General features: G+C 35.6%; 2 pseudogenes; one reads left to right on the forward strand and one right to left on the reverse strand.

The window, feature by feature from the left end:
* Window positions 1–505: 505 nt before the first annotated feature.
* On the forward strand, window positions 506–1,859 carry LOC114627527 (annotated as a pseudogene).
* Window positions 1,860–19,077: 17,218 nt separating this feature from the next.
* On the reverse strand, window positions 19,078–19,283 carry LOC114627528 (annotated as a pseudogene).
* Window positions 19,284–25,250: the final 5,967 nt, after the last annotated feature.

Here is a 25,250-nt window from a genome sequence, read left to right on the forward strand (position 1 = left end):
TCTTTCCAATATGACTTAAGTTTTTGTTAGGTTGACAAAACGTACCTGGTACAATAGACCTCTTTGTCAACTAGATACACAAGTATACCACTATTTTTATTCTATTTTCTTGCTTATATCCAAGACCTAATGTTTTTAATATCACAATATAAAATATATTTTACATACAGATAACTTCAAATTTTTCAGTCTTTAAAAAATTCAAACAACTTAAAATTCTAATTTCTCTTTCAAAATATAGTCTCATTTTCAAAATATGGTCTCATAGGTTCCTGTAAAATTATAAAACAGGTTAAATACTACTCTACTCCCATATCAAAGAATCTGAGGACAGTTACAGAAAGATTAAACCAAAATCAATCAAAATAGTCAAAATCAATTCTTATCACTCAATATTTGGCTTCTGAGACTCATGATCTTTTCAGATCCATAAGATACTTTTTCACAATGAGTTTGTCATCACTGTGGTGGTGTTGTAAAAAACATTGTTAATTCTAAGCCGAAGATGGGATAGGAAGAGACTCATTTTAACATCATCATCATCGGACACATAGATTCGGACAAGTTCACCACAACCAGCCATCTAATTTACAAATGTGGAATTGACAAACAAATCATAGAGAACTTTGACAAGGAAGCCGCTGAGATGGGAAAAGGATCCTTCAAGTATGCCTGGATCTTGGACAAACTGAACGCTGAGTGTGATCCTGGTATCACTATTGACATCTGATGGAAATGTGAGACCAACAAATACTATTTGACTATTATTGATGCCCTAGGACACAGGTACTTTATAAAAACATGATTTCAGGCACATCTCAGGTTGACTGATGTCCTGATGATTGTTGCTGATGTTAGTGAACTGAAGCTGATATCTCCAAGAATGGGCAGACCTAGGACATGTCCTTTTGGCATTCACCCTATTGTGAAACAGCTGATTGTTGTCAATAAAGTAGATTCCATTGAGCCACTGTATATCCAGAAGAGGTATGAGAAAAGCAATACCTAAGAAAGTTGGCTACAATCCTGACAGTGACATTTGTGTCCATATCTGGTTGGAAGGGTGACAACATGCAGGAGACAAGTATTGACATACCTTGGTTCAAGGCACAGAAATTCACATGTAAAGATGACAAGATCAGTGAGACTACACTGCTGGAAGCTTTGAATTGTATCCTGCCACTAACTTGTCCAACTGACAAGTCCCAGCGACTGCCCCTCAAGGATATCTATAAAGTTGATGGGATTAGTACTATTCCTGTGGAGAAAATGGAGATTGATGTTCTTATATCAAATCTTACATGGTGGTAGCCTTTGCTCTAGTCTGTGTCCTAGCACAAGTAACGTCTGTTAAAATGTACCATGAAGAATAGAGTAAAACTTCCTATTAACCATGTGGGCATCAATGTAAAGAACATTAGGTGTGGCAACAATTGCTGGTGACAGATAAAATGACCTACCAACTGCAGTAGCTAGCCTCATTGTTCAAGTGATTATCTTCAATCATCCAGGACAAATTAGTGCTGAATATGCTCCTGTACTGGATTGTCACACTGCTCACATAGCATTAGTGTTTTCTGAGTTTAAAGAAGATTGATCATTGTTCTCATAAAAAACCTGAAGATGGCCCTAAATTCTTGAAGTTTTGTGATGAAGCCATTGTTGATGTGGTTCCTGGCAAGCCCATGTGTGTTAAGAACTTCTCTGACTCTCCTCCATTAGGTTGTTTTGTTGTTTGTGACATGAAGCAGACTGTTGGTCTGAGTATTATCAAAGCTGTCAACAAGAAGGCTGCTGGGACAGGCAAAGTCACCAAGTCTTCCCAGAAAGCTCAGAAGGCTAGTGAATATTATCCCTAACACCTTCCACCTAACTTTTGGTGGAAGAATGTTCTAAGAATTGTTTGTCTCAATTGGCTATTTATGTTTAATAGTAAAAGACTTGCTAATGATAACAATGCTTCGTAAAACCTTCAGAAGGAGAATGTTCTGTGGACCATTTGTGTTTGTGTGTGTGTGTGTGTGAGAGAGAGAGAGGGAGAGAGAGAGAGAGAGAGAGAGAGAGAGAGAGAGAGAGAGAGAGAGATCGGGTGAGTGTGAGGGAGACAGATAGAGATTCAGTTTTAAGTTATTTATATTCAAAACCTGTACTTTCTAATGAAAACAACTTGACCAAAAGTATGTCATAGAATTTCAAGATGCATAAAAACATGTTTCATGAGAAAAAACATCCAATAAGTCTGAGCTACTCTAATTTACAGGATTTGACATCAATAACACATAATGCTTGTCTTGTAGCCTAGGTTGATTCTACTCCATACTTGTTCTTGTCCATCCTGGTCATCACAATGGCCCTGGAAACTCAAACATGCTAGTGTCTTCACTAAAGCTGAGGTTGCGTCTTCACATAGTGCCAAGCCTTAACCCCTTCTCATGAATTCTTTCATTGCTAAGTCTTAGCTTCTTCTTGTGAACCCTTCCATCATGGAATTCCCACTGCCTCTAAGGCTACATGTTCACCATGGCTCATTGGTGGGACATGGCAACCTTAATCCATTGTTCTAAGTCTCAGCTGCTCTTCATAACCCTTTCACATCTTAAAAACAAGTACCTGTGGGAGACTCTTATACTTTACAAAGTTCAGCTGTTAGACCGAAGTGCAAACTTGCACCCCTCAGCCTCCTGGACCTTGCTTATGTGTGTTGACCCTAAAAGAATTCTTGCCAGATGATTACACCTCAGTGATGTTCTCTTATAAATTGAAGCTGATTTTTGACTTCAGATAACTAACACCAATTTTCCCATCAAATAAAAACTTTTCACATCAATGACTCTTGTCTATTGTTACTCATAGCTGTTTTCTTCAGTACCAACTGATCACACACCACAGATCCTCTATACTTTCTTTCACTCAAAGCACATGTTATCTTTTGCAATAGAGTCTTATCAACTAGTTCTGGTAGGACATCAAGAGTCTCTGATTTTATGTAAACCCCTAGGACTCTCATGGCCAACCACTTATAAGGAGGTGTTTGATAGCTGTCACTAGGGTGTTTGCTTAATAATCTGTGGTTATTATATTCACCATTATTCAAGCATGCAGGCTGTCACTCTTCTTGCTATCATATTTTCTAGTTAGCATGCCAAGTAATAGATTTCTGTTTGACATATCACTCCCTTTAGGGCTCAATGAGCAATGGAGAAGAGGCGGAAGAAAAATGTAAAAGACAGAAGATAGTCAGAAATGTCATGAAATGTCATCTTCTGCACATGATGCAGCCAATGTCATAATGGTCTTACAGCATCAGTGGCTACTTACAATGAGTAGGCACATGACTGGGTATGCATTCATGCCAATAGACAATAACAGATCCGGGAATAGCCTATGTGACCCTAGCTCACCATACTAAACTGTGGTGTAATGATAGATTCTGGGAGAAAAGCAGACTTGTATACTAATTGATGAAATCACCATGTTCCGATGGATAGTTAAAAACTTAGGATCATACAGATAGCCCAGGGCAAACCAGTAGCTAACAAAGCATATGACCATGGAAAAGGGACTTGTAGATTGAAGGAGGCCACAATAGTTGTGGAAGGGCGATATAAGAAAAGGTATAGCAATAATCAGAATGCTTTCTATATTATGTATTTTGAATATAATACACAAATGTTCAACCCACCCATCTCTATAAAAACATTAGTTAAATTATCAGAATTATTTTGGTGAAAAGTTACAAGATTTTTCTTTATTGCTTTTTTAAATTTTATGTTTAGGTAAAGAGAACTAGGTGTGGAGTTCTATTCTTTTTAAAATGAGCTACTATATTCATAAAATTTCATTGATATAAAGTAAGATATGTATTAATTAAATTTCAAAGCCCCTTGGTTCACTAAACACAAGGACACTGAGAAGCAAACTGTTTTTCATTGACGATTCTTTTTATTGTATTTAATATAATACATCTCCAATTTAGAATGCTTATTTTCAAAACAGTCTATTTTATTAGATTAGAAACTGAACACTTCATATCTAGGTACATAATTACTAAGTAATTACATTTAGTAATAATAAAATGAATCAATGGTAATCCATCAAGCCATTACAGTAGATGCACAGTGAGGTAGAGATAAATATGAAGTCAGGAAGTGAATCCATAGAAGTAAGCCAATTATGAGACCATTAATAAAGGTCCTGTCTCAACTCAAGTGAATATGAGCTACCATCAACTCCATGTGTCCCTTAGGACTCCATTATGTCGAAATTTTAGGTGCTTTTCTAATGCACTTAGATGTTAAATGCTCTATAAAATTTTAAGAAAAACATGCATTTTAAAGGTTATGCTAACCTCCTTGGGTAATAGAACTCAACTACTGAAATGTATAATGATCTTTGATTATATATGTCTGACACATATGTGACTTATATATGCAATTCTGTGTAATCACTGAGTCTGACAGAGGAATGACTACCACAGAATAGTTAGCATTGTATGCAATTCACTGCATTTTTATCAACATCTAGATATGTGATTATTGTCATTTCACTAGATGGAGTGTTGAAAATAATATTTATATTAAAAAGTTCTCCTGAGCTGAGGAACAAAATCAATGGGTAAAATGCTTGCTACTTACCTGTGACAATCTTAAATCTCATGTAGAGTCCATGTAAAGATGCATATGTCTATGTCTGTGATCCTAGAACTCCTAGAAAAAGATGACAGGCAGAGACAGAAGGATCCCTGAAAGTTCCCAGGCTAGCTATCCTAGCTGTCCTAGTACACAGTAGAAAAACACCAGGGATTCTGGAAGGTAGAAGGAGATGTTTTACTTCTGAAGTTGCCCTCTGACCTCCACATGTGTTCTATGCTATGCATACACTCAACATTCACACTCACACTCACACATACACACACACACACACAGAGAGAGAGAGAGAGAGAGAGACAGAGAGAGAGACAGAGACAGAGACAGAGACAGAATGAGAGAAAGATAGAGACAGAAAAACAGCGACAAAAAAAGAGACAGAGTCACAGATTTAATATAAAGAAATCAGGACCTGACCTTCTCTTCATCCTGTATTTAAAGAAAAAGAACTCTATTTTCCATCCATTCCTACATTACATAGATTTGTTATGTTACTTAAAATGTAGTGATAACCCTGATGTATTTACTTATTTCTTTGTAAGCTTAATACCACATTAATTACCATCAAATTCTATTTATAGTGAGAACTGTGATCAGATAGAGAAAGGGGAGAGCAAGTATGAATGACTTCTTTGGCTCCCATATCTGTGCCTTATGCTGCTGGCTCTGGAAGAGGTTTTCCCATCTACTCTCCTGAAAATTTTCTCAAAGTGAAGCACTAAATTAATATTGAAAATTTCTTCACTTAATGCCAAATAAAATATGTAGGTCAGAGACTGAATTAGGACTCATATATTTAAGTAGCAGAGAAAAAATATATACTTGAGAACTTATTACAAGAAAAAATTACAGGTCAAGTTCGAAATGCGCTTGTACTCCCGAGAAGAAGGACTTAGTCACAGGTGCAAGTTGATTCAAGGGACACGAGATTCCAGAAATAATTGCTCACCTCCAAATATAACTTTCTTACTTGGTGAGTTGAATTCTAAGCATGCTATTACTGCTGTGTGAGCAGAGCTGGTTTGGGGAAGAAAATGCAAAAGGGTAAGGCGTATTATTCTTAGAAGAAGATGGCCAAATGCTTACAATGGCCATATTTCCCAAGATCATCTTAGAGATGTCTAAGTCTTTAAAAGCAGTTGAATCAAGAGTTATTCAATAATAAGGCAAGATTATTTGAGAAGTTGGGGTTAAACCTAAATTACTGAATTTTTTTTCTTACTAAGTCCAGCTTCAGATAATTCTACATATCATGTTTTAAAAATAATTATATATATGTATATATATATACCAATCCCTGGAGCTGGAGTCAGAATTTTGTTAGTCACCATGAGGATGCTGGTGGAAATAACTTTAAGGTCATTTGGAAGAGTGGCCTGGGCTCTTAACTTCTGAGCCATCAGCTGTAGGCCTATGTATTTCTTTAATTCCTTGAAAATTCTTAAAATTCAAAGTTAGTCCTCTCTCTCTCTCTCTCTCTCTCTCTCTCTCTCTCTCTCTCTCTCTTGCTTTTATCATCATCATTGTGCTATGACATACAGGTATTTGTCTCTCTTTTTAAAAACTATTCTCTCATATAATAGATCCTGGATGTAATTTCCCCTCTCCCTACTCCTTTCAGTGATGTACCCCTCCCCTCCCCTCTTCTAGATCCACTCCTCTTGCATTTCCGTTCACAGAAGAGTAGGCCTCCCATGGATATCAAGTGAATACAGCATAACAAGTTGCAATAGTACTAGACACAAACCCTCATATCAGGGCTGGGTGAGCCAACCTAGTAGGAGCAAAGGGGTCCCAAGTATAGGCAAAAGAGTCATAGATACCCTGCTCCCAGTTTTAGGAGTGCTACAAAAGCATCAAGCTAACAACCATAATACATTTGCATAGGACGCAGTGAAGATCCATGCAGGCTCCATGATTGTCATTTTAGTCTTTGTGAGCCTGAGCCTCTATGAGCCTTGCTTAGTTGATTCTGTGGCCTTGTTCTCCTCTTGTCCTTGCCCCACTGGCTCCTACAATTTTTCCTGCTCCTCTTCCATGGGAAGAAGGGAAGAACCAGATGGAGATCTTCAATTTGTGCTCTCTCTCATTTCCTGTAGGTTTCTTCATTTGTTTCTATCAGTTGCTGGAGGAAGCCTCTCTGATAATGATCAGGCATGGTATCAATTAATGATTATAGCAGAATATCATTAGTAATCATTTTATTAAGTTTTTCTGTTATAGGCCTCTGGGCATTCTCGGCTCCAATATCTGGTCATCTGGGCAGTGTTGGGCATGGGTTCCCTGTCATGGTGTGGGTCTCAATATAGACCAGTCATTGGTTAGCCATATATACAGATTGTGTGCCTCAACTGCCTTTGTACATTTTGCAGACAGGAAAGATTGTAGGTCAATGTTTTTGTTGCTTGATTGGTATTCTAATTCCTCCAGTAGAAGTGAAATTTTCAGGTAAATTGGTGGGACTAGAAAATGATCATCTTGGGTAAAGTAACACAGACACAGAAAGACAATCATGGTTTGTAATCATGTACAAGTGGACATTCACTGTTAAGTAAAAAATAATCATGCTAAAACCACAGAGCCAGAAAGGCTAAGTTACAAGGTGGGCTCTAGGGGGATGCATGGATCCCCCTGGGAAGGGGAAATAGAACAGATTCTGCAGGTGGACTAGGGGCCCATGGGAATGGGAACAGAAATTTTCCTCTTATTTTTGGACTGGCTTAGTAAAAGTTTATGAAAAATTGTAAACTCTTGTCCCATTTTCTTTTTTGTTAAATGAAGCATAATTTCTATTTCTTTTCCTCTGAAACCTTTAGCCTGGGAGTTAATGAATGCTACTACCAGATTTGGGTGGGAATTTTTAATCCATACCTGGGGAGAAAAAAATTAAGATGTAACCTAATGTTTAAGGTTAATTTCAGTTGGATTTATTACCTGGGCAAAAAAACTGGTGCAGAATATAGACACAGGAGTAGGATTTCCAGCTAGAAACCTGGTATTTTATAGTGAGTGGCCTGCAAGATGTGCTGGTGCTACCGTGGCACAAACAGTGTGGTGGTAACCACATAATCTCAATTGTATTTAAGGCTAACTTCAGGAAGTGGAACAAATTCCTGGACAGTCTTCAGGGGCAAAGATCCTGAGACTAGATAGGCATGAACCTAGAGCAAAACTAGTACGATTGCTCTGCTAAAGGAACATGCCAATAACATGACTTTCTAATTACTTTCTAATATACACATAGATCAGGGTGCTATTTGTCTATAATCTGAGGTGCGTCCTCTTGCAGTAAATGGAAACTAATACAGAGACCCACAACTCAACAATGTGCAGAGAATGAGAGACTTTGAAACACTCAATCCTAAATGGACGCTCTTCAGACTCCTTTCTTCACTGCTAAGGGAGCTATGTAGAAGAGAAGATGGAAAGATTATAAGATCCAGTACTAACGAATGACACCAGGAAAACAGAGTCTTCAGAAACTCATAGAAAGTCACCAAGATTGTGCAGGCATGCATGGTGCTTTCTTTACTATTGCATATTTAATTAACCCTTTGAATATCAAAATTAGACCTCAGATACTCCTAAAGTAAGAACTGCTACAGAAAATAAACATTAAAATAGGCATTAGATACCAGGGTTAAAGGTTTATGCTGTGTAACACTGAGCAGAATACTATTCATGGAGTCACCAATGTGAATCTGGGTCTAACCCAAATCTGAGTGAGTTGGGAGGATGCTACCTAGTGAGATGTTTCAGGAAGATGTTAATCTCAGAACATTTATAAGCAATGAGACAATGGTGTTTTGATTTTTAGATGTAGTACTCTCAACAACAGACTTCAAAGTAACACAATGGCTAATACTGCTTTTGTCACTTTGAAAAATAGTCTCATTTAAGGATAACTACACATTTCCAGGTAAACAAAGCCCACTTGAGTTAAAGCTAATGAGGCTTTGAGTGCAGAGGAGAATATGTGAAAACGATAAGGGGCTAAGAAGAAAGGGGCTTTTGTTCCTATGGTGTGAGCTACCAATTATAATATGCTGTGTTGTGAGGATTAGTTTCCTAAGTGCCTCCATTATCATCGTCTGCCATTGTGGGTCTCCTCAGACAGTGCAGGCATCATAGAGTAAAATTAGAAGTGGTAGAGTAGAAACAAACAAACGGGACCGTAACACTCCACTTCGGAAAGTAATATCCACAATCTTAAGTACAGATTCCAAAGGTACATCCTATTCAAACAAAATAGGTATTCTGGAACCCTGAAAAGAAATCCTTGCAGTCATTAAGTAGGTTACGAGTTCTGCAAAGCATTATAGCACACACATAGAAGGTCAGCATTGTTGTGAGCATCTTGTCTTTAATAATTATAGAACTTCACTTTGCAGAGCAACTCTCTACAATACAGAACCATGATATCAGGAAAGGTGAGAGTGAGGGAGGCGGAGGGAAAAGGAGAAGGAGAGGGTCAGGAACAGGGACAGGGAGGATCTGTAGTATTGCATTGCAGGGAGAAATCTCTGATTAATAAGCATGTGCAATAGTAGCACATAAAAATATTCTGAAAACCAGAAATGAAAATTATTTTCTAAATAAATACACAGGTCCTTTGTGATACACCCAATTTCATTGCAGAGGTGGCTAACTATGCCCAAGAAAATAATCCCGCTTTCAAAGAAAACTTACACAGCTTCCTGAGATGAAAAATAAACCTTTAAATTTAAATATCAGAAGAACTAAAATGCTATGGCTTTCAATTTTAAAACAATACCTTATTCATCTGAAGAAGAGATTTATAAGCATTAATGTTCCTGACAATTAAATTGAAGAGAATGTGATGGTTTTGTTGCCTTTGGTTTTTATCACGTTTATTCATATTTTTCATAAAAACTATAGATTATTTTTCTATTGTCTACAGTCTCCATGATGAATGTCACAATAATGTAAGCATAAAAGGACATCAAATCTTAATGTTTTGATGTAGAGTCTATATTTAGTACAGTTAAAAAGCTTTCATATTGAGGCATATAACTGATGAGAAATTGATTGTTCATTACTATCGTAATTCACTTGAATAATACACAAATCAACCCATTTAATGATAAATTCTCACTTTATAAAGAGAATTCCTAGGGGAAATATTATGTGTATGAATCAGAGGTACTTAATTTAAATGTCAATATAATTTTTGATCCTGTTAAGTAGTAGATTGATGTGAGCAGAACCCACACATATGCTAATAACAAATCTTAGACAATAACATTTGTATTGATTCAACCTACAGATGTGGAATATAATTTTCTTTTGCTGAAGACACTATGAACTTCAGACACTGGGCCTGGAGGCCCCCTGAGCTGAAACTGAGTTAGAAATTTCTTCTTTGAAGACTAGCTTTCATAGTGTCAGAAGGTGTCATTCAAGCTTCCAAATAACGCAAACAACCAACTGTCCTACTAAGCTATGACACCTATGAACCACAACAATAACATCATGCCATAGTGACCCTAAGGGTGCAGTAATGGAATGTATACCTTGGCTACAACCAATATCTCTCTAATTAGACTTACAACCATCTCTACAAGATGGAAATCATTCACATTTATGTGAAACCTAGCCAACTACCCAGGGGTAGTGAAGTCATGGATCTTGAAGAACTACAATCCCAGCTCTACACAGCCAGGCTAATCTCTGACTGTATTCTAACCATTTTCCTTATACTTACAGATAAGTATAGCCCTCATCTCACATTAATGAAACTCCTCTTTACAACATATAGAGACCATAATGCAAGAAGGGACCCAATCAAAAAGTAGATGTAGAGCCTGGTTCAAATGGACTCATCTACAAAAGAACTTCTGAAACTAAGGCTCAGGAAGCATTGTATAAAAATGGAAAAAAATAATGTTAAGTTCCAAAGGATAGAAGAGTTTTCTGTGAGATGGCATTTCCCAATAACATAGGAAGCTATGCTCACAATATGTCTCACCAATAAGACTGCCTAATGATACGCTGAACAGGGACAGCAATAGACAGGAATAGCAATGTTCCAAAGTGAACATTGGAAGGACTATGAAGCGTCAACCCTAAACAATGAAACACAGGAAAATAATTAATGCTGAGAGCAGGGTAAATAGTCTTCCTCCTATTGTTACATGTGTGTAACAATAACCAATGAAATAAAAGAAGTCATGAATATAAAAGAAAGCAAGGAGAAGTATATGGGGGATTTGGAGGGTGAAAATGGAAGGGTAAAAATTCTAATAATAATCTCAAAATAAAAGAAATAAAATTTTCAGCATGAACTATAGATTGATTAATGATATTCTTTGTTTGTTTGTTTGTTTGTTTGTTTTTTTGAGACAGAATTTCTCTGGGTAGCTCTGGCTGTCCTGGAACTCACTCTGTAGACCAGGCTGGCCCCGAACTCAGAAATCTGCCTGCCTCTGCCTCCCAAGTGCTGGGATTAAAGGTGTACGCCACCACCGCCCAGCTGATTAATGATATTCTTAATTTAAAGTTATTTGATATGGTAAAAGTACATTGTGTGATATTGTTTTATTCCCTGAAAGTAGTCTCTTTTTTTGATTTACTTTATATACTATATATTCTGATCATAGTTTCTCTTTCTCTAACTCCTCCAAGATTCTTCCCACTTCCCTTCCCACCCAAATTTAAATACTCTCTCTCTCTCAGTATAAACAAACAGCACCTGAAAATGATAATTAGTTAGAATAAGGTAAACTTTTAAAAATAGAGCAGGACAGGACCGGAAAAAGTACAAGAAACACATGTAAACATGTAGACATTTAGATATCCATGTTTGCACACAGAGAAATCCCGTTAGAACTCAAAACCAGAAACTGTAATATATATGCAAAAGATCAGTTAGGTTAAAAAAAATCAACCAACCAAGCTAACAAATAGAAATAAAACAAACAAACAAGCAAAATACCCTGAAAAAATATTAATGGATAAAGAACCACCCAAAATGCTGTTGAGTTTGTTTTGTGTTGGCTATCTACTGCTGGACATGAGACCTATCCCTAAGAGCTATTTGTACATTCAATGAGACTCTAATGGAGAAAACTAAGTTTTACTTTGTGAGAAGTTATCAATTGCAGATAACTTCTGGGTTGAGGATGGGGGCTTCTGTCCACTTCCTTTCTTAGCACTGTGATCCATCTGGCTTAGACTTTGCAGGTTCCTTTCATGCTGCCACAGTCTCTGTGACTTCATATATTTGTTGGTCCTGCTGGGTTTAGAAGGCCTTTGGTTTTTTTTGTGTATTCCATCCCCCATTGTTGAGGACCGCGCAAGAGGCATAGGAAAACAGTTTTAGAACTCAGAAAATATGGAACACTGCTTAGCATGGCATGATAGCTATGCTGTTTAGGAGAGGAAGTCTTGTACTCTACTATCCAGAGTAGAAGCCTGATATTCCTACCACTAGAGGTTTGAGTCAATAGCTACTTTATTTTTGTTATTAATAAGCAAGTTACTAGTTGAATAGAAATCTTTAGTGTTTAGGATGAAGGAATGCATGTCTTCCTAACTGAACAGCGACCTTTTTCAATTTCATGCAAATTTGTCACCATACATTAATTATACAAAGTAAAAAGCATAATGCATTCTTTTCTCCTTATTCTTCTAGAGTATTTGACATATATACTCCTTCTATCAATCTTCCTTATTCTCAACCCATGTTCTCCTCTCTTCTTCATTGTCCTTCTATACCTAAAATACCCCTTTGACTTGTATTTCCTCCTACATTATATTACACATATGAGTTAAAAAACATCAATGCATTTCCTTCTGGAACTCACTTCACATAACATGATGATCTCCATTTCTATCCTTCGTATTTTGCATTATGGCTGAGTAAAAAAATCTGCTTTATATGTGATATTTCGTTCACCATTCAACAAGTTGATGTTGAACATATAACTAAACATCATAATTGTAGGCATACATTTTTTGCAACCTACTTTTAATAAGGGCTCAACCTCTCCTCTAGCCCACCACCCAGCAGAGGTAGTAGAAGATAAAAGCTATTAGTATATGGGGGAAGTGGACCTGTTCAGCAATAGTTCTTTGGGGGCGACCTTGATCTTCTTTCTCAGCAGTGCAGTCCTGTAGCAAACATGAAATAGGACTCAGCAGCTGCTCACCAGTCCTCTAGGCAGGCCGATACCACACATGAATCAGCCCAGTCCTTTAAGCAGCTGTAGTTCAATTGTGAAGAAACTGCAAGGCTCACCAACTAGACTGAGGTGAGGCTGCTGAAGTGGCAAGCTGCCACAGGAAACTCAGGAGCAGTTCTTGGTTGCATTTATCTCAATGTCAGTGTAACCACAAATTGAGCTCAACAACACTATGTAAGGCAAACCAATATGTGCCTGTTCTTAGCGAAGAATAGCACGATGGAGGAAACCAAACCAGTGCTCGCTGCTTGTCTTCCACTGTCTGTGGGGTCATATTTATACTCCTTCAAGAATCCTATCATGTGTCTGCTATAACAAAACATCCTTTCACCTGTGTCTGCTTCAGGAAAACGGTCTTTCACCTATGTGTCTGAGAAAAACATCATTTCACCTACATTTCCAAAGAAACTAGAAGTTTCCAATTCACCTAACAGAGCTTGTGAAAGTAGACCACAGGAGGAGGATGGATTCTGTGTATTCAACTCCTGAATCTCAGATCATAGCCAGTATATCTTAAATCAGTTGTACAGCCCTCCCACCTCTTATCCATTTTTAATCTGTTTTCTTAAGTGTCTTTTCATACTTATTTCTACATTTTCATTCCTTTTCTTCTGAAAAAATCTCAGTCTTCTTGTCAGGGATATTCCTTCCTAACAAAACTTCCTACCTCCAGACTCACGCTGTTGTGTTCATTTCTTGATGCTTCCAGGAAAACTGCCCCAAGTGTACTCTACGAGTATTTCACATAACTTTCTCATTGCATGCAGCAGAGTGATGTTCCTAAACCTTAAATCAATATTTTGTATTCGGTTTTCTACACAATGGAACCATAACATTTACAGTTTTGTGAAAATTAGAGTTTGTAACAAGTACATTGTGAAAGTTCTAGAATAACTGCTTCAGTTTTTGATATCAAGTGGTTATGTCTTTGTTTGTGTGTGTGTGTGTATGTATATATGCTTCCCAAAGTATAGATAAAACGTCTGACTTGTATATAAGTAAAGAATATATGAAAGATGGTAAAATGAGACTCTTGTGATAATATAAAGTTATATGGAAAAGATGAAGGGAGCTTGGTAAAATACCTAAATTCCAATATTGATTTTATTTTATTTAGAATGAGGATTAGTTCAGGCAGATGAACAAAGTACCTGAAACCACTTAGGGGACCCTCCCACTGTAGAGGTGAATATTCTTGCTCTCAATTGCCTTACATAGGTCCTTGTGACAGGAGCTTATGGTTGCTTTCAGAATGCCATGGTGTCCTATAGAAACTATGAAACTAGGACATATTATACAATGAGGACATAGTCAGTCATGACAAAACCCAAATACGTGTTCAAGCAAAACATTCCATAGTTGAACCACTACATAGAATATTCATCAAGTAAATATTAGAATTTAGGGATGTGACACCCAGGTGGAAAGTTCAGCTATGCATACCCAGATTTTCACACATGGGAACTCTGAGACAGTCAGTGATGATGTGTGTTAACTACCAAGTTGGTAAGACTGTTTTTCATTATGCAGTAATTAATACTCATCTAATCTTTGCCTGCAATGTGCTCATAACTTTCTACTAGCTTTATATATGATTAAAGGTCATTTTAATGATTAAACGTGACCTATGAATTATATACTTATTTAATAGTTTATTAAATATTAAATATTTTCGTTGATTATGCATACTGTAGTCCTCTTAGAGAATTTTTCTATATCCTTATTATATCAACTATATTATGCTAAAACTGTAATTTACAAATTTGTATCTATAGAGCAGTAGTGGGCTTTTTGAGGGAATGTTAAGCAAGCAGTTTAGTTTATGCATTTTAATGAATAAATATTAAATTCGATGATCTGATATTATTTGATACATTTTCCAGCAATATTTTATGGATTCTTCTGTACTTTAAACTGTCTGTTGAATTTTAGAATTCGATGCTTAATATAAATGATGTAAAATTCTTACCAAACAGAAGACTACAAAAGTTGAAAAAAATAGTAAAATTCAGGGCAAAAAAAGTTTCATCTTAAAGGGATTTTTTTTTTTAAAAAAAAAAAAGATAGTTGATGTAAATATGTAAACTTAAAGAAGTGATACGAATGATGAAAATAACTTCAAAATTCAAAGTTTTTCTGAGAAAACACAAAATCACAAGAATTATAAAGAAAATCTGCTGATGAGGAAAGAAAGAGGTTTTTGTACCCTGGACTCTGACACGGTATGAGTGACATTCATGGAATCTTGCTGATGACACAGGGAAGTACGTTTCAAAACTCATATAAGAGATGGTTAGATAAAAAGGGAGATAATAAATGTCAGATATCATAAAGTGTCTGGTACACAAATGCTGACAAGGATCTGACTATAAATTCATAAATATTCATTGAGCCATAAACAAAAGGCAAATATTTAATCTCATGGGCAAGACTTCCATAGATGGCAATGTTGGAGGGTAAGCCTCTACTCTATATATGCCATTATACTGCAGAGTTTCCTTTTTAATTAAAGGAAAGATGTTTTTTTTCCTGTGTCAATACATTAAGCCACATAGGATGTGGTAAAATACCTGTAACTGGTGGAATACTGGTTGACTCATCCTGCGTGATGCTTTCATAGGCTATTATGTGATTTCCCTTGATTCAAGAATTTTATTTTACCAGTGGAAAGAGAATACCAAAACCACCATTAGCAGGATCATGTTCAAGTGCCACCCACTGCTTCCTATTTCTGCTTAAAGAAATCCACTTCCAAATAGACAATTTTGACACTCACAGAACTTCAGTTCTCATTGAGTCAAGGCTATGCAGAGAAATCCTGCTTCAAAAAACCATGATGACAGTAACAAAAAGCAAACAAAAGCCAATAAAAGTGGAGGATTTGTCAGTCATCATTCCTTCCCCCATTTAAATCATAGACAACATTTGAAAATTGTATGTGATACAAGTGGGTCATACTGATTTGGAAAGCCTGGTCCACCTTTAAAATATATGCTGCTGTATCTAAACATTTGGTTTGATTACTCCATGAAATTCCTTGGATCATACAAAAAGAATGCAGATTTTTCAAATGCATTTATTTAGTAGATAATTGTATCTTCTCTTTCATAAAACTTTTATAAATTCATTTAACCTTGAAAGCATCAGTGTTAACAGCAAGAAATCCCTGAACTGCACATCTGTGGTTGTACTCACCATCTGTGAGCCCACATCCTGATCTTAGATTTTGAGCCCTCAGACCTGTGAGATCATAAACTATTTAAACTTCTCAATTATCTCTGGTACTATTAAACTATTCTGTTATCAGTTAGAGTTTCCCCATGACATTTGTGTGATCTGTGTGTTTGTGTGATCTGTGTGCAGCAGATAGATCACAATCTTAGACATTTAATTTGTTTGTTCTATCAGTTACTGGGGAATTGCTGAACTCTCTCAATATAATTTTGGATTTGCTTTCTTCTTTCAGTGATACCATTTTCTGTTTTGTGTATTTGGACACATATGGTTTTGGGTGCACACAATTGTGAAAAATGTCATGCTCTTCCTTTTCTCTATTGTTCCCTTGTGACTTAGAGTCTATTCATAGTCACAGAAATGATGTTTATGTTTTTACAACTTCAATAGTATTTTTGTTGTGGCTGGCATTTTTTTTTCATCCTGAGGATTATTTTGGAAACAGAGGACAAGGCAGTACATACTGAATTGGGTTTGGTCATAGGGATCCTGCTTAGAATTACCTAGTATTAATTCAGGCAAGAGAGGATGGAAGGATTTCATAAGACTATAGTTGTAAGAAAGGAATAGGTAAGGAGAAAGCTGTGTATATACCAGTGTATACTTTTTTAATTCAATAGATAAAGAAAAAGTATGCATAGAATTTTGAATGTGATTGTTGAGCATCACATAATTGGGTTAAGATACCAAACACCAATGAAACTGTGAAATCAGTTCAGGCTCTCTAATCATTAGGCAAAGGCTATGGAAAATCATAATGCAAAATCTTTGTACATACTTTAGAGAGAGTAAGATAGAAAAGCCTGAATTGTTTACCACAAATATTTGGAAATTGTAATGATCTAAGACTTTCTACATGCTGTTGGGAATGAAATGTTTAGTTCATTTGTGAAAGTGTTTGACAACATCTACAGTAGCTACATATATATATGCTCAGTAACTAGGCAACTTAGCTCCTTGATATACAAAACTAGAATATACAAAATACATGTTAATAGCATTATTACTTTTCTGTTTTAAAAAATCTGCTAATATCTATAAAAAGATTAACAAATAGAAGAATGAATTAGTTGAGTAGACAGGTTGGTGAAATTTCATACAATATATACAATGCAATACAGTGAGCTGAGTGTCAAAAGGATTCTCAGAAGCATGTTCAGTGAGAGGCTAAAAGAGTTAATGCTTAGAGCCTATTTATATTTATGCAATGTTTTAAAAACTATAAAATCCACTCAGTGCTCTTAGAAAATCAATTGAATTGGGAGAGAAACCGATGTCTCATGTGCTCTATGTATGACTTCTGATTATGCTTACTACACAGGTAGCTTCATAGTGAAGGATAGACCTATGTTATAGTTTATAATTCCTGTTTCTGTGTTATAGTTCAATGAAATTTAACAAAAACTTCTGAAACATTACACAATAATTAACGTTGTTCAAATGTAATGAACTTGTCTGAGATTATAGGCTAATGTTTTTAAAGAACTTTCATAAGTCACCATTTGGTGGTTCTTCCTTATATTATTTGGACTGGAAATGGGGGAATTAATTATTTAGATGTGTAATCTGGTAAGATGTATCCATATGAATACTGTGACAATGATTAGCCTGTAATCCTGGGCTTAATTTTATGATTAAAACTTTTAAATATTACATGAGAAATGGAATGCCAGAATTGATGTGAGCTTGAAAATCTTGCTGAGAACATTTTAGTCAAGTAGAATGAATATAGTGGAAAATGTTCATATTTGAAACTTAGCAGCCTTCCTTTCCACACGCTCTAATTATAGCTATGAGCCGTTGGTCATGTCCTATCTCGCCATTTTCATATACTCTAACAATGTAATCCATTCTAAAGAAAAGGCAGTACTTCCTCAATTAACTCTGAGGTGAAACATCTGTCTACTAGGGAAACAAAAAGGAAACACAACTATGTAAGTTACTTTAGCAGAAGGGAATTGGTATTAATACTTCTGAATTCAGCATCCAGCCTCATGGTTTGCATGCTAAGGAAAAAGTTAACTTTAGTTGTAAAGTTAAAAATTAATGCTTTTCTATGTACAGACTATATGATCATTTCCTAAACAATGTTGTGAAATTGCCACGTATAAAAATTAAAGTATCAAAGGAATAATTAAAAAGGAGCATTCATTTTTACCAAGTTCCTTCATGATTGTTAATTTATCAACACCTTACTATAGAATAATCAATTAATAATAATAACTCTACTTTTCTAGATTTAATTGTAATATGAAATCCACACAGATGTCGTCCATCCTTCCACTCACTAGTTGAGTTACATCATGATCTTCATTGGTTCATAACCAATCCTGGTGCCCTTTTTTTTCTAATAACTTTATATATACAGATATGCATATGCAAGTATATGTATTTTCCTCTTTTCTCATTGTTCTTAGAAAATTGTATAAAATAAAGTGAAGGAACAAAACAGGATATAATGGCTGATCTTTGCTACTTTGAGGATCTTCTTTTTCTCACCTTCAATCTCCCTGACCCCAGTTTTAACCCATAACAATACATAGGAGAGAAACAAGGATAGAGGGGAGAGAGGAATTAGGAGAATCCCTGAATCTAATTGCTCTCCTTTTGTTTCTTCTTTGACTGTGGCTACTCCGCTGCTAACAAATCACAACCAACTTCCCTCAATGACCACCAACACCAACCACCAGACCTTTTGGGGCCCTCACATTTATGCACCCTCTGAAAAGTTCTCAGAATTCCACATATCACCCAATCACAAAAATTATCTGCAGGTGGCAAAACCATGCTTTTGCCAGAGCAAAAGGCCAATCATGGTCAGCCGGTGTAACCTGAAGCAGCCCCCAAAGCACAATCTTATTATAGGAATTTATTTATCTTACTATAAGAATTCTAAGAATTTCTGTGTGTCTGTGTGTGTCTTTTGTTTTTTCTTTTCTTTTATTTTTTTTTCACTTTTCAGGGTTTTTAATAGTCATATGCAGAGATCTGGTTCATATCAGCTCCTTCACTGCCAAACCTGGGGGTAGGGACTGCTTCAGCTTTTAAGCTTTCTCCTTGTCTGTGATGACCAGGGTGTAAAGGTACCTGCTGCAGTGAACCTTGAACTTCATATTATCTTTATTCTTGTTGATCTTGACAGATTTGGCATCCACCAGGCTGTGAGCAGAAAGTCTTTGATCTCAATTTTCTGAGGCATGGCCACAGGCGCTCGGCTCTGGTGTCTGCACCCCGGCCTTGAATTGCCTCAGATTTAACTCCCTTCCTCACCTGCACAAAAAAATTCCTTCTGTGTGTTTTTAAAGAAACAAAATTTCCAACATTGAAGAATGTCACTACAGGATATACACTGTGTTCCTGAATATAAAAACAAAATTAAGAAACAGGCTTTCAGCTGTATTTTATTAATCAGAAAACCAATGAGGACTAAGTAGCTCATTTATCCTAGCAGTTTTATTGACGAATGTATGGAAGGAAACCTGACAATAGTAACAAAATTATGAGTGTTTTATAGCCCTGCATATTTCTGAATTCATATTCTTTTAATAGCGTCATGCAGGTGTTAGGGAACTATTTCACTAGTTTTCTAAATGAATAATGAAGAGTGCAAAGTTAAAGCGACAATTTAGTCTCATAGCTAGTAATTGTAATTTTGAACTGGTGTTTTCAATGATCTGATCAATTCATTCTTAATATAGATAATTTCTGAATTTATCTTGAAGTAAAAACTACAACAAGAATAATTAAAAAGACAAAATTTAAAGGCGTGTCAATGTTCTTTGTTTGCTTCAAACCAAAAAAATTAGGTCTAATGCTTTTACTAAATAATTGTATATAAGTCCCTGGTTCATATATCTTGTTCCATTTTCAATATCTCACAGCATTTTATTCAGATCTTCCAATGTTGCAGATGAAAATACATAGAAAACTTGATATTGGAAAATCTCTTGGTCAATTGAAACTGAACACTAAATCACTAATTAAAATATAATGGAGTTCTTTTTAAAATAAGAATTGTCAAGAAAAGCAACAAATACTATTTTTCTATTTATCGCCTACTGAGAAATATTAATGCATAACATTTCAAAATCAGAGAAACAGGAAGTCATTATTTTCATGAAAAGCATTATTTATTTTCAAATTCATTTTATTGGTTTCTTTCCCTGTCTTTGCTATAAATTACTCTGACAAAACAACTTTGAAGATTTGTTTGATTCACAGTTACAGGTTACAGTGCACCAAGATGTAGAAGTCATAGCAGCAGCAGCTTGAAGCAACTGGTAATATTAAGTGCACAGTCATGAATACATCATACCAATAATCAGCTCCCCCTTTCAGTTCAAACACTGTACAAGATCCTCTGCCTAGGGAATGATGTCGCCTATGATGGGCAGGCCTTCTCATCTTCAGAAAGATAGTTCCTGCCTGGGACTGCTAATCACAGTCTATGTAGTGATTCTCAAGTCTGTCAACTTGACAATTAATAGTAACAATCACCTGTATGTATATAGATATTCAGACACTGTCAGATATTTTAAGAATACAAAGCGACTATAAATACAGTTTAGATTGTAAGCTGTTATTCCATAGGACATCTGCTTGTAAAGGCCACAACAATTATTAGATTTAATTTCTCAAAATTGATAATAGCCCTCTCCAAAGTCAAATAAAGAATTGAAATCAGAATTGGCTCTAGAGCTAAACTACAGTTCTTCTCTACTTAGTCTTACCCAAACACACTATTTTTAAGAATAATGATTAGTATGTTCTCACATTATAGTTCAGTGTGGAGAAGAAGAGTACCCAGGTATTCTGTAGATGGATGTCAAACTCTGTTATAAACAGAGTAGTTATTCCACTGTTGAACAAGTTTTTACAATTCTTAAGTCTCAGGTTTCCCAAATTTAAATGGAATTATGCCCATCTGAAAAGATTTTGGGAAAAGTAAACATAAGGAAAAACTTCCCCACACCAGCTTCTCATTTTAACATAGTAATTTCTTAATATGTCATATTTCTTATTCATATTCCTATTATTTGATCACTGTTAGCACTCTAGTATATGAAATTCAGAGACATGAATTGATGTCACTCAGAGTCACGCTGATATGCATTTGATTTTCTGACATATTCATTAATCTCTCAAAATCCCGCTAGTAGACCCAGTTTTCCTTTCTTGTATTTCTAACTAATGAGAATGGAAAAATCAAGTAGACTTCATATTTGGAGGCACAAGTGTCTCAATTATAGTTCTTATTATCATATTTTACATTCTGGAAAAAATAAAGGTTTCCCTTGTTCAAGAAAATACTAATTGGCAAGTGAAATCATAAAAAATAAAAACTGGAATTAGAGTAAGATCAAATTTTAGAGAATGTTTATTTCAGATATACAAAAATTCAAATAAATGATAGAAAATTAATCTTTCTGGCTTACTCTGATAAATGCTTTCAAAAATTTTGAGTTAAAAATAAATATAAGAATAAATCTTTTCTTTGAGAAAAAATTAAAAATTTCAGTGTTAATTTTTAGCCTTACAATACGACAAAACGTCTAAGTTTAGAACATCATGATGTGACCATATTATATACTCAGAATAATAGATTACAGAAAGTTCAGGTTGTAGGGCCTTTGGGGAGAAATTTTTTCCCTTGTGGTAAACTGGGTAGAGAAGAATGAAGAGGCAAGGTTGAATCAAAAGAGTATGTGAGTATTTACCTATAAGACTTCTAATTTCATTTGAGTGTATAAGCCAACACTAGCCTTAAAAGTTGGCTTTGCAAAGTAGATGTATTTGGTTGTTAAAGTAGACTTGTAGTGTAATAACATATTCTAGAGCTTCATGTTCTAGGGTGAGTAATTTTTATTTCTTTTTCATGCTATTTATTTGCCATGTGCCAGTAGAAGTATGTGCTAATATCTTTCACTTTCATGGATGCAGACTGAGGAGATGTCTACTATCTGTGTGGGCAGCAGAAGAAAGAAAGAACCATTTACTGAGTCTCCAATACCAAAAGTTCTTGTCTATAAGTGACTCTCCCACAGTCACTAAGCTAGACTCTTCATGAGGCTTAGTCCATGACAGAGATTTGGAGTCCTGAGAAAAATACTTCCATGTGCCCAGAAGCAAGGAAGAGACAGATATATGGGAACATCAGAGAAATTCTTTATTACCACAAAAAATAATTTCCACATACACTAATGAAAAATATCAATACTTCTGCCCATGGAAACAAATTAATAGTGCAATAATAATTAATAACCACATATTCTTGTCATTCTCTCATTGTTGTAATAATTCTATTTGGTGTCAGTACAGGTGATATCTAAATTAGTGAACTGACATGGAGGCAGACATTCAGGGACATTAGGGAACTTACTTTAACTGTGGTATTAGAAAGAGATAGTGATCCCCTTTATTCAATTCAAGCTAAGTACTCCTTTTAGGTTAGTGGTTCTCCACATATTTTAATGCTTATACATTACTGAAAACAAGATTCCAAATCAACATCTTGGAGAAGCCTGAAATTGCAGCAAGTTTTCTGGCAATGCCCGTGCTATGACTCTGTGGATCACAGTTCCCCAAACAAGACTCACACGAGTCACCACAATTTCATGTAATTTCTCAGAAACAAGCCTCACTTTGCCATATGTGGGAGTTCCTGAAGGTTAATCAAGGAGTGTACATGACATCACACAAGTGTTTGTCCATGATTTAGCTTTCTAAATGTGTACATGATTAGAAGACAAAACCCTGTTCTTTGAGATTATTGCTCTATTTGTCCTTGAGTTCCAGTAAGATCTGGCTGCTGTGTGCACTGGTGATGTGAACTGTTTGTCCTCAACACTGAGTTTGGGAAGCTAGCAACTGAGGACAGAAGGTGACAGAGTGCTGACTCAGAGACAGTAGTAAATTTCGCTGTGTTTATAACACACCGATAGCTATTAAAACTGGTGTTTTGTGAAAATTACATTTATTACTTTCAAACTTAAGTCTCCACAGAGAAATCACTTTTGCCACTTGACTACACATTTGACATTTTGAAAGGTAAGTGAGCTCTCTATCATAAATAGTATCTTGAGGTCACTGTGTACTATTCAATTCAAAGCACAGGACTGAATAGAAGAAAGTCATTTTGTTTCAAGGACAAAATAAAAGACAATTGACTGAAAGAATACCTCATGGTATTGTTACTTATGGGGGTCGTTGGGGGAAAATTTGTCTGGGATTTTGGTGATCAAGTCACCTGCCATACTCTGAGGGACACATCAATCAGATCTGACACCTGCTGATTGCCCCATTAAATCACCATCATGAGCCTGATTTGTCTCATCAGGTCAAGTGAAAAAAATGATGGTAAACTCTTTTTCAAATTTTCTTATTGAAGCTTTTCCTAATAAATCTTATTTTTCATTGAGTTGAGCTAATCGACCATGAAGCTCAATCCTTAATAGAAAGATATTTAGAGTAGGAGCCATGCTTCCTTAAGCAGTGTCAGATAACTATTTTTGGTAAGCTGAGATAACATTCGTGATTCTGACTTTCCAGAGAGGTAACTTGACCACAGACTATTTTCACTAACTGTGTTGCAAAAATGAAAATTAAAGTCACCATAACCTATTGGATAAATGAATAATTGTCCATAAAACTCACACTAGAGTTGATGTGATAAAAAGGTACTCATAAAGAGATGATAAGTTAGTTTGGATTTACCCTATATTCCAAGTGAAACTACGTGTGACACTAAAATGTATTTATAATTACAGAGATAGGCATATGAACACAATTTTAACATTTCTACAATCTAGAACATTTCTAATTAAAAGTACTTACTAGTGAGTACTAGACTTAATATTGAAAACAAATGTATGGAGACAATGTATGAATGTGTTGGTGATACTATTCCATCTTTACTATAATAGTGACTAATATTCATCTAAGGTCTTAGCTGTATTAAAAATGGTCAGTAACTGCAATGAATTGAATGGAATTAGTTTACATGAGCAGCAGCAGCATCAGTATATGAGGGTGTCATTTCACCACAAATAGTCACCACAAAGAGTGAGCACTAACACCGTCAACTATCTTGAGTTATCTTGGGTGGGAAGAATCCAATTTTGAGAAGATTGTCTTTTGGTCCATGAGCCCTAGAGAGCTGGCTGCCTCTGATTCTACAGTGCGAGAATTACATATGTGGAATACTTCCTTTGTTATTTATCTCATGGATTCTGGGGATCAAACTCAAGTCATGAAGTTTGCAAAGCAAGGACCAGTAAATGAACTATTGCCCTGGACATTCTATCTTGTTAAATTTCATTTCTTTTCTGAGTTCCTTTCTCAACAACAGTTTTTATTTTGTTATTTACAATAAGGAAACTTTGATATGTATGTATGTGTGTATATGTATATGTATGTATGTGTGTGTGTATAATAACATCACCTGTTTATCATTTACAATTTTAATATTCAATACCTAGTATTTCACTTTATTTCATTAATGTAAAGATCTAGTTATTTTGAAAGACAGATGGCATTAAAATTAGGAAGGCTATGTTTAGGGATGTGCTACTTTAATCTTGGTTGTATAGGTATAATTTATAAAAATAATAGCTAGTTTTATACTCAAATTAGTACAGGTTGAATAAATTACTAGATATCATGAGGCCAGCTTTTAAAGGGAGGTGTTCTCTAAATATAGAAAAATATATTTTCAGTCTTGTAGAACTTTTAAAAAACAAATAAAATGGGAAAGAAAATTTCCTTGTTACTTCAAGTGGCTAGTTTAGCCAAGTAACAAGAACGTTATATTGGCTAGTAATTTTGACTAAGGATCTTGATTTTCATGGTTCTCTTACTTAGGTAGCTTGTAAAAATGAATATTTAAAGTTCTTAAGGCTAAAGTCTCTTATAGTGCAAAACTGAGATTTGTTAGGGTCCCATCTACTTTTTCAAGGGATTTCTCATTAATAAAACCTTATCATTTTTCAGATCATTCCTCTCTCTCTCTTTCTTTCTCTCTCTCTCTCTCTCTCTCTCTCTCTCTCTCTCTCTCTCTCTCTCCCCCTCCCTCCCTCCCTCTCTGTCTCCCTCCCTCCCTCCTTCCCTCCTTCTCTCTCTCCCTCCCTCCCTCTCTCTTCCCCACCCTCTCTCTCTCTCTCTCTCTCTC

The sequence above is a fragment of the Grammomys surdaster genome, unplaced genomic scaffold (assembly GCF_004785775.1).
Source record: "Grammomys surdaster isolate TR1022 unplaced genomic scaffold, NIH_TR_1.0 255, whole genome shotgun sequence".
Classification (NCBI taxonomy): Eukaryota; Metazoa; Chordata; class Mammalia; order Rodentia; family Muridae; genus Grammomys; species Grammomys surdaster.